The sequence below is a fragment of the Papaver somniferum genome, chromosome 6, assembly GCF_003573695.1.
Source record: "Papaver somniferum cultivar HN1 chromosome 6, ASM357369v1, whole genome shotgun sequence".
Classification (NCBI taxonomy): Eukaryota; Viridiplantae; Streptophyta; class Magnoliopsida; order Ranunculales; family Papaveraceae; genus Papaver; species Papaver somniferum.
Genome location: NC_039363.1, coordinates 125,933,253 through 125,948,099, shown reverse-complemented (window position 1 = coordinate 125,948,099; position 14,847 = coordinate 125,933,253).

Here is a 14,847-nt window from a genome sequence, read left to right as displayed (position 1 = left end):
ATGAAGAACATTTAAGCACGATTCAGTTGTTTGGTTTATGTTAAACATGTTTAGATCTCTGTAAGTTATTTGGTTCCGGCATTCAAAGCAATTTAATTTCATTGCCGACATGTATACCGGCATGGAACTGTTTACTCCAAAACCATTCCGGGCACAATGGATAAAAATGAACAAGTTTCTGTGTAGATTACAGGTAGTTCCGGCATCAGAAAAAGTATTGGATCTACGCCGGAAACCTGATTTTCTTACTCTTGCATAGTTTTGCATAATTCCAGCATTGGATTTTGATAAATATAGTATGCCGGTATTTGTTATTAATAGGTTACGAATTCTCTATTTATTTCATTCCTAGATATCTATTACATTAGATTTCAAACTTTAAATTAAAACATACTAAAACATGGTAATGGAGTAACTTTGGTTAAAGATGATCTCATAATCTATTTCCATCCTTTTTCAACAATTGCGGATCCTTTGAGCCTTTTGCAAATATCTTCGAAGACATCGTCTGGAATGGGGGTGTCAAGGACAATCTTCATTGGTTCATCTTCCCTTTCAACATATTCCTTTCCTTTCATATAACACCCATCATACCCATCAATATGCTTGCATTGGCCCTTGTGGTTTTCTCTTGATTCTGCTAGTTCAACAGCTTTGTCAAACCATTGAAATTCATCGCACTTTGGGTAATTCAAACACCTTAGAAACATTCTTCCATTTTCAGCATCATCATTTTTTGCAATCCAAAACCGGCGTGTCCCATTACAGCTTCTACACTTTGAATAAATAAAAGGACAGTCCATGGCTAGATGAGAAGGTGACTTGCAAATTTGACACCGACAATCATGATTCTGTAAGAGAACATTGTATTAATTATGCGTCATAGTAGTGAAGATTTTAACTGTCCATATATGAAGATAGAGCTTGATGATGAATCTCCCATCGCTTGTGAACTTTAACCGTGCTTGATTGATCTAATTTTTGGTGCTTGCTTTCTTGAGAGAAGGTTTTTTGTTATTTGGTGGGTGCTTTGTGTAGATTTTTCCAAAGGAATGGGGGGTATTATATAGAAGTGAATCTCGAACGGTCTTATTTTTCAAAAAACTAGCCGTTTTTTTTTTAAATTCACAAATACCGGCATGGTCGCAATTATATATTTAATGCCGACATCTAGTACCGGCATTGAACCTTGTTGCTAAACCATTCCGGTAATAGTTGCATATTATTCAATGCCGGTATTAAGTGCCAAACTTTTGTGTGCAATAAACCATGTTCCGGCTTTTAATTTATACAAATTACTGTGCCAGTACTCCATACCGGCATAACGGAACATCTTAGTTCACTGCCGGCATTGAACATTCAATGCATAACGGCTATTTTTTTTAAACCATAAACCAGTAAAGACCATTACCGGCGTGGGATCTAAGTTACTGACAATGCCGGTATGATACAGTGGAAAAGAGCCGTTGTGTCCTCATCTATTTAAAGTGGATACACCTACTGCAGTTGATACCTCAATAAAAATAAATAAATATGTGAGCTTCAATACATTTCTCTGATGGAAAATCAATCACCAACTACCGATTTCAGAGAATTTTTATATGAAAAAAATTATCCACTCCGATAGGGAATCAATCATCATCCACCACCAACTCAATTCCCATGATATTAGAAAAACTTAGAAGGAAGGATCAAACCAATAAGTCACTTGCCGCGATGGAAGAAGAGATACTTAAAAGTAAAAGAGTAGAAGAAGAGGCAACAATAAAAGCAAAATATCGCAAAGAAACTAAAGAGATATACGAACGTGTAAAACAAGCGAAGATAGAAGCGGATGTTGAGGAAGAAACCCAATGGATTAAAAATTACTACATAGTATCGGATCTCCCGGAAGATCACCGCCCTTCAAACCTTTTTTGGTGTCTTGTTGAGGATGGTCCTTATATGCCGAAGTTTGTGGGCGGTAAGTGCAAGAAACGCAAAATGGATTACGGGGATGTGTTTGTAGCGAATCGCACAATTGCCCTCATAAAATTATGTCGCAAATATAACGAGTTTCTCGCAAAATTCAGAGGGAATAGGTATCAAGCTCGGGACGCATATTTCAAGTGGAGAAAAGAGCCTTTTAGGCATTTCGAAACTGCTTTGTTTCTTGAATCTCGTCCCAAGAAATGATGTTAGTTGCAATTAGCTTAAGATCTTTCATTTCATGTGTAACGTTGTTTATGCGGTTAATGTTTCTAATTTTATTTCCTTAAGATTAGGTTAATGTTAATATTATTTATTTCCTTAAGACTATGTGGTTAATGTTGTTTTTTTCCTTAAGTTTTTTTCCGGTGCCGGCATTCAAAAAGAACCAAATACCATGCCGGTATTGTACACCCAATTTAAACTTATACTCAGAATGCCGTCATGAAATTGTACCATACCATTATGCCGGAACTCTGACTATTACAAACTCTGTTCAAGCGGCAGTTACAAACCCCTTAACTGTCCCACCAATTATCCCCCATTGTAACCGTTACAAACTCCCACATTCCATTTATGTGACGGTTACAAAATCCATTATTACATAAAATTGACGGTTACAAACTCTATTTATTTATTTTTACTTCGATAATTCCAAAAGAACTTCCAAAACCACTAAACTCCATTATTTGGTTTCATCCTCTGAACCAAATTCATTCAATCCTTCAAACCCAAAGAAGAATGGGTCCTCGCAAACCTCCTGAAAAACCCATACCTAATCCTGGTGGTAAATCAAAATCAGAAGCATCTATTGAACAAGATGATGAGGAGGAAATAACAGAGATGATGAGGTAAGTGATGTCTATGTTTATTGAAGCATTTTAAGGTTTATTCAATAATATAAAAAACACAAATTGAAAATTGCATGTTGTATTGTTTCTACTAGGTAAAAGGAAATTTGAATTAGTGAACTTGAAACTGAATTTAGTGAATTGAAATTCCAATATAGTTTCGGCATACCATTAAATTTGAATACAATGCCGACTTATATGTCATGTATCCCCCTTTTGTTGCATGTAAGTTATTATAATATCGGCATATAAACCCTATAAATTTGAATGCCAGCAGTATCGTAATGTTCACTATCCATGCCGGTTTTGATCACCTTATTTTGTTAAATCTCTGTAGACAATTACCGTATTACCGGCATGGATTATATTTGCTTACAATGCCAGCGCCAGAAACCCGGCATATAATCTTTTTTGATTACAATGCCGGCATATATGCCGGCAATATCGTTATGTTCCCCGACCATGCCGGTTTTGATCACCTTATTTTGTTAAATCTCTTTTTGTACGTAGGTCCGTATCTTCAAAAAAAAAAAAAAAGGGAAAAACTGTTGATGAAGGAAAACCTAAGTCTTCCCGGCCTCTACGTAGTCGAGATGATCCGAAACGTGGTAAGGTCATGATTCAGGAGATTCCCCCGAAGGGAGACATAAGCAGCGATGATGATACTGAGTGGGAGAAATTTGTACCTCCTGATCCAGCAGGTGGTTCGTCCTCACATGGGTTAGGACAACCTGAAGTTGAAGCCGCTGAGAAAAAGGAAAAGGACCCACCAAAGCACCTCCCAAAAACATATGACATGATTCCAGAACGCAATGATGGCAAACACTGGGGTCAGCCGAGAGATCCGAAACTCTTATTTGACTACAAGGACTCTTGGGCTCGTTGGATCTATTCAACTTATGTAAGACGTTTGCATATTGTTATTATATTGTTTATATATGACATCAGGTGAATTGATGTTTGTTTGGTGTGTTTTTATTGGACCACAAGAAAGCCTTCCGTGTTTGCCGCCATCAACAAATGGATACATGGGATTTGGAAGGGGAGTGTGGGGATGTTCAAGAGGCAGTAAGAGCATCTGGGTTATATCCCGCGGTAGAAAATTATGTGGCCACTGATCAAGTGACGGCAAATTGCTTCTTGGAGAGGTTTTTTGCTTCAACTGATACCATGCATTTCCCTTTTGGAGAGATGACCATTATCCCTGAAGATGTCCAAAGAATATTAGTTCTAGAGATCGTTGGAAAATCCGTTAAGAAAGAAGATGACGGTAAGACCCTAGAATGGTCCAAGATTTATGAGCTGACTAAAACGTTGTTTGGTTGGGACGAGACAAAAGCAAATATGTACATGTCAAAGAAAACCATGACAGAGACTATTAAAGTCACCAAGCTCAGACAGCTGTTTGGGAATATGATGGGCAAGGAATTGAATGCCGAACAAATTCAGCAAACTATCGCTGCTTATCTGTTGTTCCTCTTGGGCATCGCAATATTCCCTGACTCTAATGGTAACAGGGTGCATGTGAACAACTTACAATACTTGGATCCCTTGGAGGAGGTTCATGAGTACTCATGGGGCATTGCTTTCTTGGCACATTTATTGGCGGAGATGCGTAGATCTTCTAAGGCGATTGCCTGTCAATTTAATAGGAATTTCATTGTATTACAGGTACTGTGAACTATTATTTTGTTTTCCAATTAGTTCTTTTCTTATACATTTCATTGGAACGATCTTTCATTTGCATAGGTGTGGGCTTATGAACACTTCCCAATATTGTTCAAGGACTAAAAATATTTGGACTCTTCAACGTATGGTTTGGCACCACACATTCCTGTAGCTAAGAAATAATTTTTCGACAATAGACCGAATTACAATAACATAACTCGGTTACTCGCCATGAGAGAGGATTTGGACTCTATTGCTGTCGAAGAAGTAGTGTTTGACCCATATAAGAACGAAAGAGGAGTTCACTTTGCAAGGCATGACAATGTAGCATTTTATAGCGGACCATTGTTTCATCCAAAAGTATTTGTTATGCATAAACCTCGCCATGTGATGAGCCAACTTGGGTACAAACAGAAAAACTTACGGGTAAATCTGATGCCAAATTCTCTCATGACTTTCCTCAATGTCTATCAGATGAACATCATACGCTGGTAGTTTACAAACTAGCTCCTCTACTTGTACATTGGAATGAAAGGGATGAACAACAACTAGTTCTGGATAGGGTTGGTTGGGAATTGGCGGAAAACGGTTACGAGTCGGAACCAAGATTCCTCAGAGGTCATCTGAGGTACTCCCATCCTTATATTGTACGCCCGGCCACCGAAATAGTGCCTCCACAAGTGCTGAAAAAATTATTGTACCCGTACTTCAAAAGACCCTCACGTTGGTGGTACGTAATTCTGGTTCACTTCATGTTATTAGAATGTATATCTATAAACTTATAAAAGTTAACATACTAATGGAATAATATGACAACAGTGTTCGCGGCTAGGAAAATTGGGAAACTGGTTTAAATGCAAGAACAAGAAAGGAGAGGTGCAGACCCCGGCAGAAATGAAGACAATTGAGGAAAAGATAAACAAAATTGAAGATCCAAATGCAAAGGACTTGTGGAAGGAAACGAAGAAGAGGGTTCACAAGAAGCCAATGACCGAGTGATCTAAGATGTTTGTTAATGTTTCTTTTATAGTATTAGTTATGTCTTCGAACAATCTACTGTCAGTTTATGTTTGTTTGTGTGTTTTGCTAAACTTTGAACATCTTTGTTTCATTTGTTTTCGGTTTGGAACATCTTAACTTTACGTATGGTTTGTTAAAAAATCTAGTCTTTGCTTATGTTATTATGTGTGTCTTGCTAAACTTTGGAGATGTTGATTTCATTTGTTTTTGCCTTAGAACATATTATATTGGAACATTTATGGCAACTTTTATGTTTTTTTTTTCCAAAACCGGCTTAATCGAAATGGTACGAACAATGCCGGTATACTGATTTATTTTCTGGACCAAAGGAATTTAGATTTCCGGCATGGATACGATTTTCTCGACAATGCCGGCATACTTATTTCTTTTCCGGACAAAAGGAATTTAGGGTTCCGGCATGAATACGAGTTTCTCGACAATGCCGGTACTCTTTATTTTCCTCATAAAAAAACGATCTATGTAGAATTCCGGCGTTATTAGGAAGTTAATTTCCACGCCGGCACCAAACCTGATATCTCTGTGTACTTATGGTGCTTCTCCGGCATAAAAGAAAAACAACTTTCTAAACCGGGATAAGCTCTCGGCATTTCAAAAAAGTTTGAACTAAATCATGCCAGCATGTACATAGCATATGGTTTAATGATTACAATTCAAACTTCCAAAAAAACAAAAGGTTGCGTAGCAGTGAACCACACATTTCCAAATTACTCTTCATCGCTTTCTAATTTATGAATAGGAATTTCTCCCTTCTCCGGGTTAATTGATAGCTTCAACGCATCCCACAATTGGTGGTTCTCCTCATACAATTTCATCCATTCCTCCGAGTGATTGGGGACTATACCCTTGTTTTTAGTCAACGAACAAACTGGTGGCAATGGAAAATTTTTCTTGAGCTTCAGAATAATGAAATGATTCCCGTTCACGAACGCCAAGACAACTCTTCTCTTCTTAAGAGATCCTTCGCACTTTTGCCACTTTGGCGTATAAGTTGTTTGTTTGGTGGGTGAAAAATAATGAACAACACAGTTAAATGTATCTGCCACAAGATGCCCACAAACCGACATTCTCATCCAATATTCATTAGGAAGGAGCTTCATATCGTGCTCTGGCCCTAAGACCTGAGAATGCAAACTATCAAACCCTTCGTCATCATCTACCAATTGTTCATAACAACTCTTCTTTTTCATAAGTTGTTCGGACATCCTCTTTCTAGCGTATCGGCATGGTGTCATCCCTTTACTAACCTCCGTCTCAAAGATTCCCAATTGTTTGGTCACGACATGATAGCCACAATTTCCATCTCCATCGACATCATCCGTATATACAATATACTCGCGAATAAACTCGGAAAGTTGGTCTACATAACCCTCTATTTTGGTATGGTAATGTCTATAAGTCTTACCTGTTTTGGAATCCTTATACATCTTCATATTACCAATTTTCAGCTTAATTATATCCAGTCCATCCTATGCAATCTCTACACTTCCAATGTCTTCGGTATGTATTGGGAGACCGTACTTCCTTGGCCTACCCCTTCGCTTTTTAAAAAAGACTACTTCACCATCGTGTTGTTGATGACTAGGCATTGGTCGCTTACCTTTGCTATCACCTATCTTTGGCGTGACTTAGGAACTTTCACCTTGATGTACTTGACTTGATATAGGTTCCTTATTCGGCCTTTCATTTTTGATATGCAAAGCCGCCCCTTCAACTACGGGTGTGACTTCGGAATACTCTCCTTGTTCAATCATTGTTGGTACCTTTCTAGGCCTACCCCTTTTCTTTGTAACCTCCGCTAAATCGAGTCTAGGCGTGACATCTGCTTCCTCGGCTTGTTGTTCTTGTTCCATCGATTCGGGTACCTTCATCGGCCTACCCCTTTTCTTTGGAACCGGCACTTCATCGGCATGTGGTGTTGATACGGAATCCGTCATTTGTTCTTGACTTGATAATGGTAACTTCTTCGGCCTAACCCTTTTCCTTGGAGCCGACACTTCATTGACTTGTGGTGTGGATACGGAATTCCCCGTTTGTTGTTGACTTGATGGCGATTAATTCCTCAGCCTACCCCTTTTCTTTGGAACCGACACTTTCGCGAACCTTGCTTCCGAAAGCTCACATCCGGTTGGGTCTCGTTTCTTACTCGCCTCGTCTTCAAATTCGCGTTGACTCATTTCTTTCAATTTTCTCCTTTGTTTTCTCCTTGTAATTTTAGTTTGTGGTATACCAGGCGGATCTCCCTTTGTTGGCTCTTAACTTTGTGCTATCCATGGGCGTATAATTATCCTTAGTTGGCTCAACAATACTTGTTGGCTAGCCGAGTTTCCACGTGAGTAAGCTTCATAGAATTCCTTTTCTTCATTTGTATCCCATGGTGATTGTCTGGGAGATTCGGTAGGGGGAGGGTCGAAAGATAGTTGCTTCCAAAACGGATCTATAACCTCAACAGGTATCACTTCTTCATACTTCACAAGCATATGACGATACGGAAGCCCCAACGAAGACATGTCGGGACAAATACACACATCAGCCGGTTTGCCGTAGTTTATCTCTTTTTCCATTTGTTTAATCATATGTTTTATTTCCCATTGAGGGACGTTGAATTCTATTCTTTGGATCAATTTACCATATAAAAAATGTGATGTCATCCTTTCCATTGAGCTTTTCTCAAAATCCTTCTTGATCCTATCGATATCAGCCTTAAAGTATTGTCCAAATGCCTCGGTGACCGTAACCACGTTTCCTTGGCCGAAATGGATGGGATCTTTAAATCTCCCATCAGCTGACTCCGCTATATTAGTTGCTTCATTCCCATGGTGTCTATACCGATTTGTCCATGCACGCACAAATTTTTCCTTGAACTTATCCAACAATTTATCCCGACAATATGAGACGACACTTGGATACACTTCATTATATTTTGCAATAAACATGTTCAATCTATTTTCATATATATCCTCGGTAAGAGACCAATAAACTTTCTCCCAATCCTTTAGAAATTCCAACCACTTTTTTATGATTTTCATCGTATTTTTTGTCCACTCGCTCTTTAATATTTCCTCTTTCATCTTCTTCTTCTTCAGGTGATAGTTTCTTATTGCGAACATCTTCCTCTAGCTGAGCAACCATTCTCTTCTTAATATCCATCTTAGAGGGTTCAAACAAAGCATGACAATGTTTTGTCACATTTTGACGTATATGATACGTACATAGGAAATTTTGTGCATCCGGAAATACATCGGATATAACAATCATTAGTTCGTCATCTTGATCGGTTATGATGACCCTCGGAAATTGATTTTCCGGGAACAATAATTTAAATTTTCGTAATGCCCAATGATAATTGTAATCCCTCTTGTTTTCCATTAAACACCAAGCCAATGTAAATGACACCTTGTCCGATGTTTGCCTAACGATGTTGAACAACGGCATGTTGTATTTGTTTGTCTTGTATGTGCAATCCATCATAAGAACACCACCACATGTATGAGCCAATTGTGAAAGCAAAGGATGTGCAATGAATATTTGAAGGGGTTTGTTGTCCGGTCCTCTTTTAATGATACGCGTGTAGTTGTGATCCCAAACTATCTTCTCAAATTCTTGCATAACGGTCCTCCCTTCCTATTCCACCCTTCTAATGGTTGCTTGTGCTTTATAGATTGTACTTAGAGAAGAAACGTTCTGATCATCTTTTTCCTTGAAGCCTCTGAGAATCACTCTTGGTTTGATACATGCTTTGGTCATTATCTTTACATCCTCGAATTCATGAGGTTTTAGCTTCGCAACTAGGGAGTGACCAACAAAGTATTTCGGATCCCGATGGTTATGACGGCCAAACCACACCGCACAATCCCATTCCTTTTCTTTGTCTCTTAAATAGAATACAAGCTTGAAGGGTCAATTATCCTTCCTCGTATGAGTCTTGTATACCCTATTGGCCTTCTTTGGATATACATAACCCTTTATCTTATGACTATTCTTCTCCTTGTATTGCCCACTTCTCTCGCAAACCATCTCAAAACGATTATCTGAACGTTGGGTATTCCTCACCAACACACACATGTTCTTAAGAGCCGTCTCTTTTGCCTAAGCAATCACTTCTTGTGGAGATTTTATTCCCTACATAAGGACAACAATGGAATATTATAAGGTTCATTACAAGCAGTCCCCACATAAAGTTCTAAAAACTAGGTGAAAAGTATTGTTTGGTAACATACCTGAGGCATTTTATAGTATTCGGATGTATCCGGACCAAGCGGTTTGGAATTTGTTGGATCAATGTATGTCACAATCTAAGGAATGCATGAAAAGAAAACTGAATTAGTTCAAAAAAAAATTGAAGTACTATGCCGGGTACTATTTCCGACATGCTCGACGGCAGTTCGGCAAAAACGACCTAAGCCGGAAATTAGTGCCGACAATCTCGAAAAATGTTCCGGCTTTCCGAAAATGCACTTGAAAAAGAGCACCTAATTTTAAACAGTACTGGAATTGTATTTTCTTGAACATCGATGCCGGAATTGGTAATACCGGCATTCTCTTTACACAAGGTCCGACGCCGGAAACCGGATCCAGCATTCCAGATACTTCTAAAACAACGCCGGTACCAAAGTGACTAACTTTTGGATGTTTTTCTAGTGATACCGACATTCTAGATATGGAAGATTCCAAGCCGGTATCTCGTGCCGGCTTGGTCCGTAATTTTTTTACCACGTCGGTAATAGGTTCCGGCGTGCTCGATAATTTGTATAAAACGCCGGTATTTAAGTTCAAAACTCTCTAACTCCTGGATGTTTTATTGGTGGTACCGGCATGGAAAGTTAGGAGGGAACCATGCCGGTTTGGATATTCCATGGAATATTCGGTGGTAGGTAAAAAAGTTAACTTCGTGCCGGCATGGTTTTTTTGGTTGAAGACCACGCCGGAAATTGTTTCAGAATTGGGGAAATCTATTACCGGCATGGAAATAGTATGAATATTATGCCGGCTCTGGTGGTGCCGGTGTGGTATTCATACTATGGGTATGCCGGCACCAAGCTTTTTCAGAGAAAAAATGGCGGTTTCAAAAAAAAAACAAACAAAATTTTGACCCTTAGCCCTGTGTGTTGGGGTTGCTTGTATGTTGAACATGTTTACTTTCTTGGGTTGGTTCTTCAAAAAAAACTTGATGCTCACGAAAATCATGATCCAAGGGTGTTGGTTCATCATATAATTCCAATTGTGAGTTGTTATCATTAACCGAAGATTGAATATATGATTGTTGTTGTAGTTGAGCTAAAGATTCAGCAGCTGCAATTCTCTCACAATCATCTTCCATTTTCACAAAAAAATTTCCACCCAAAAATATTTTTCCCTCCTTCTACTCTCACCTCCCTCACACAAATTCAAATAAAAATACACACTAATCTATCCCCCAAATACTTAAGATTTTACTAAGGCCTATTTTGCGTTTCCTCCCCTGCCAAGATTGATAATTAGTATTTCCTCCCCAAAAAGATTGAAATTAGTGAATCCTCCCCTCATTAGGAATTTCGTCCACTGCTCGGTTAGTTGAGTCAGCTGCTGTGCATGCGTGGCAAAAAGTGTCCATGTGTTTACCGACCTTCCAAAAATTCCCTCGACTAAAAAACAAGGTAAATACACGTGTAAGATATTTGGTGGAATAAGATCCGACGGTGCTGCATATGTCAGCAAATGAGCGGTGATTAACAACTTACCGTTTCGTACACCTATAGAATTAGAACACGCGTCCCTGTCTTTTCAACTACCACCTATATCAAGCGGGAAAATACATGAGAGAGTAAAAACCCTAAAACTAGTTGCAGAGAAGAGAAACAAAATCCCCAAACCGAGTTTTGCTCAATTTTAGATTTAGATCGAAGAGAAGAAGATGTTGTTGTAATAGAAAGACGATTAGTGTTTGGGTTTGTTGAATTTCTTCCGATTTGCGATGAATCACCAGAAATTGTGAGTATTCAGTCTTTTTTGCTTCTTTCTTTTTCAATTTTGAGTTTCTGCCCTTGTTGATGTGATCTAATCATCTTTTGAGGAATTGGGTATGATATGAACAACGTTATTGTGTTGCATGATTATATTTTTAGGGTTTGATATAGATTAGGTTTTTGGGGTTTGATTTTTATGCATGATTTAGACGATTCAGCCAGTGAAATTAGGGTTTGTTTTTGTTTTTCTTTGATTATTAAACCGTGGATAGTTGATTCATGATGCGATAGTTTTTGGTGTATGATTGAAGGGAATCGAGTGTTTTACATGTGATTGATTATGTTGGTTGTTTTGTTTTGTGACAGTGCTAGGGTTTTTTATGCTATCAAAACTCTCTATATACACTATGATGGGAAGTGGCCTAATGAACAACCAAAAGGTGGATTTACTTACATGGATTATATGAATGGGAAGGAAATGCGCTGGCCTAAGTATGATGGAGACTTATTTAACTTGAAGGACTTGTTGGATAGTGTTCATGAGTGCATTGATGAATTGGATGGGTCACAATGCCTATTTCACTACTTGCATGATGGGTTTTTGTATGATATTGATGAAGAGAGTGAGTTGTTGAAGTTTTGGAATGAATCAGACCAAGATGTACCAGAAGAAGTTCATTTGTTTATGAGTTATGATAAAGCTATCAATGTTCTGAAACCTGGTGAACAATTAGTTTCTCCTCAAGTTATTGTGACTGATGAAGTTGCTGAAGAAGTAGCTCCTGCTATTGTGGATGATGAAGTTGATGAGCCACAAACACAGACTCAACAAGAGGCACCAGTTATCAGAGATTGGGAGAGTCTTGATGAAGAATTTTGGCAAACAACTTATGGTGAAGAAGAAGATATAGTGGCAAATGATCAAAGTCAGCACACATCACAAGTGTCACCATTACAGCAACCAAGTCAGTTTCCAATGGACATACCTAGTCAGCAGACACCTCAATAGACACCCAAAAAGTCACCTGTTTCAAAGAGAGTTATTTCAAAATCACCTACAACAAAGAAGAAACAGAAGTACCAGCCAACAGTTGAACTTGATGAGGAGCATGACATATTGGAAGCATTGTTAGCTGATGAAGAACTTGATGCATTTCCTGAGAGTACAAATTTGAAGCACCGTGATATTCATGACTTGCCCATTGAAGATACTATCACAGTGGAAACTCATCAAGCTCTGATGATGATGAAGAAGGCGGTGAAACTGATACTGACTTGGATGAAGAAGAACCTGGAAGATATGAAGAAGTTCAAAGTGGTCACCAGAAGTATGATGATTTGTATAATGATGTAGAATGTGAGTAAGTAAAAGAATGGACTTGTGACACAGGTGAGGAAGTTATTGAAGTAGGTATGACATGGCCCACCATGGATGAATACAAGAAGTGGGTGACAAAGTTCTGCATTGCAAACTGTATTGAAGTGAGAAAGATAAAAGATGATCCAAAGAGACTGAGGTGCCAATGCAAAGTTACTACTTGCCCATTCAGGCTTTTTGCTCAAAGGTAATCCCACTTATGTTATGTTATTGAATCCTAATGGGCTTTTGATAACAACTACTAATAACTTTTTTTTTTGCATGACAGGCAATCATCAAAATATGGTCATACTATCAAGATTACCAAGTATATTGATAAACACACTTGCGCTAACAGAAGTGGTACTGGAAAGAACAGAATGGCAAATTCAGATTGGGTAGCAAGTGTGATTGAAGATGATATCCTGGAGGATGAACACTTACTGCAACCTAATAAGATCATCAAGAGATTGAAGAACAGACATGGAGTAGATATCAGTTATTGGGTAGCTTGGAAAGGTAAAGGCAATGCTTTGAGCAAGATATTTGGGTCATATGAAGATGGTTACAAGTGGATACCTGAGGTTTTAGAACAGATAAAGAAGAAAAATAGAGGATCCATAGGTGTAGTTGCAACTGATATGGATAAGGATTTCAGTTATTGCTGTCTTTCATTCAATGCATATTTAGAAGGGTTCAAGAATGGATGCAGGCCATTCATTGGTCTAGATGGATGTCACCTTAATAGAAAATATGGAGGAGTGTTGTTGTCTGCAGTTACACTTGATGGAAATAATGGTATGCATCCTCTTGCCATCTTCCTTTGTGATTGTGAGAATAAAGAGAACTGGATATTATTTCTGAACCTTATTAAAGATAGGCTATTAGAACATCCAGCGCCTTTGACATTTATCTCAGACAGACAAAAGGGATTGATTCCTGCTCTTCAGATAATATTTCCTTCAAATAGAACCAGGTATTGTTTCAGACACATGTATGAGAATTTTAAGACTAAACATAAGGGTGTTCATATGAAGACTTTAGCATGGGGTGAAGCAATGGCCTATAGAGACACAGACCACACTAGGTACATGGATCTCATGGAAAAAGATAACAAGAAGGCACACCAGTGGTTTGAAGATGTACCAGCAATCCAATGGGCTAGATCCACTTTTGACCATACTTCAAAGTGTGAACATGTAACCAATAACTTTACATAAAGTCTCAACAGTTGGTTGGTGGAGTTGAGATGAAAACCCATCCACAGAATTCTTGAAGGGTTCAACTTGAAGATGATGAGTTTGATGTTTGATAGAAAGATGATAGCCAAGAAATGGGAAGCCGAAGGCTTGATATTGGTCCCCAGAGCTGATAGGATTATGAAGAACAGAATCAATTTGAAAAGAAGATACCAGTTGTTTGGGTCAGATGAATATATTTGGTGTGTGTTGAACTATGTAACATCCAGAAGATGGGAGGTTAATTTGACAGAAAAAACTTGCACTTGTTGTGTGTGGGAGATTATTGGGATACCATGTGTTCATCCTGTTGTTGTAGCTTGCCATCTAAGAATGGATCTCAATAGGTCAGTCAAACTATCGACATTTTTTGGTTGTCCATCACTTCTACTATTGTTTTGTTTATCCACTAACTTATCTAGTTTATCTACCTCTGCTAGCTTGGTTGAAGAATACCATAAAGTTTCTGCATATAAAAAGGCCTATGGTGGAAGGGTGGAACCATGTGCTAGTCAAGATAGATGGATTGAGGTGAATTCTGCAATTAAGTTTGCATTGAATTTAAACTGCAATAAAGTTGTACTGAAATTGTTGTTGTGATGCATTTAAGTTGTACTAAATATGTGTTGTTGTGTTGCATTTAAGCCTGAAATGGAGGTCAATAGACCAAATTTCAAATCAAAGGTGGGCAGACCTAGAACTAAGAGGATAAGATCTAATGTTGAAGGACAAGAGTCGTATAAAAAGGCAAAGAGGTCCTGCACCCATTGTGGTGCTGAATC